Raw genomic sequence first — 1,829 nt, 5'->3', positions numbered from 1 at the left:
CCCTGTCAATTGATATGCAAGGGCAAAGCTATACATCAGACATAATAGTGCGTGTATATCAATCTAGAAGGGCCTTGCAATTCTATCTATCACAGACAAAGTTCTTGTGTTTGCGTAATATATCTGATAAAATGCCGCCCTCTATAAAGGAGGCTGCAATACTGTATAATGTTTTATGTTCAGTCCTAGAGAGAGAGTGTGTGTGTGTAGAGAGAGAGAGAGAGAGAGAGAGAGAGAGAGAGAGAGAGAGAGAGAGAGAGAGAGAGAGAGAGAGAGAGAGAGAGAGAGAGAAAGAGAGAAAGAGAGAAAGAGAGAGAGAGAGCGAGCGAGAGCGGGGGAGGGAAAGAGGGAGAGAGAGAAATAGAGAAAAAAAAAATCTTGACATATAAATCATTTTATAATGAAAAGTATTTTTGTAGTTCATATCCGTAATTGCCCCCCCCCCCAAAAAAAAAAGAAGCTAAACCATTTATTTGTTTGTTGCAATTTATACAAACTGTTTGTTTGTCTGTCTTCGTTTGCTTGCTCTTGTTATGTATTTGCTCTTTCTTTTTCTCTCTCTCTCTCCCCCTCTATATCCCTCTCTATTATTGTGTCTCCCCTCCCCCTCCCAATCCTCTCTCTCTCTTCCCACCCTCTCTCTCTCTTTCTCTCTCTGTGTCCCTCTTTATCTCCATCTCCCTCTCTTTATCCCCCCTCTCTACCTCCTCTCATCTCTCTCTATCTCCCTTCGCTCTCTCTCCTCAGCTCGCTCGCTCTCGTTATACGCGTATATGAAAGGAGAATGCAATTTGCAAATGATAACTTCCAGACCGGTGCACATTCGCTCCGTACTGGGCGAGTCGAGCAACTAATGATAACACAACGTTCGAAGCCTCATCCAACTTGTCCGAACACAGTGTCGACTCAGGCTTCGGATGAGCGTGACGGTTAGGACGAGATGGGAGACGCTATACGAAAACAATCTCATTTTACTGATTTTTTTTATCTATTTATTTATTTATTTATTTTAACAATGATGAAAGTAAGCGTGGTGTTATTATACAGTTGAGCTTTTCACATTACGATAAGGTAAATACATATCTATGTCCTTGATTGGTTAGTATCTGTTAACATTATAATGTTTTCAACTTTATTCGTCCAATAATGCCACAATTACATTTTTTTCAACAAAAAATTAATGAGACGTCCACTTTTTATTTCATATGTACACACACACACACACACACACACACACACACACACACACACACACATTCATCTTACTTCATTACTAACATTACTCTTTATCCATTTACTTGTATTATTTACCAATGGATTGATTTATTGCTGATGCAACATGTTACCACGTGATCAAAACTGCTGTGAGTGAATCATTTTACAATATACGGATTCAGCAATTCAGTAAGGCACAGTTGAACGCATCTGCCATGGCAAAGAATCAATTGACAGTAGAGCAATGACCGGGTCAGTTCATTGATGCAAAATAGCCATGCAACATATTCACTTGACGAAAGAGTACTAAACAATATCAATTGCTCTGTGTATGGTAGTAATATCAAACAAAGATCCGTTTTCTATACAATGTTAAGTGTCTCTCGTTTTGCAATAACAGAAATTAGTATCCGATGGAAAATTAAACAGTTTATGGTGTTATATAAATGTTATATAGTAACTCCTGTTTCACGCAGACGTCTTGTCAAAATTCAATTTTCGATAGAATAGCATACAAAATCAGTCGTTTTAATTGAAGTGTCCGTTGATATATATCTACTTAAGTTTATTATCCTTCCAGTTATGTAATTATCCTCTGTATTATCCTAGGGTAT

This window comes from Penaeus japonicus, unplaced genomic scaffold (assembly GCF_977035675.1).
Source record: "Penaeus japonicus unplaced genomic scaffold, GWHDUDI00000001_assembly GWHDUDI00000013, whole genome shotgun sequence".
In the NCBI taxonomy this organism is placed as follows: domain Eukaryota; kingdom Metazoa; phylum Arthropoda; class Malacostraca; order Decapoda; family Penaeidae; genus Penaeus; species Penaeus japonicus.
The sequence above is the reverse complement of the archived record's forward strand: the minus strand, read 5'-3'. Positions refer to the sequence as shown.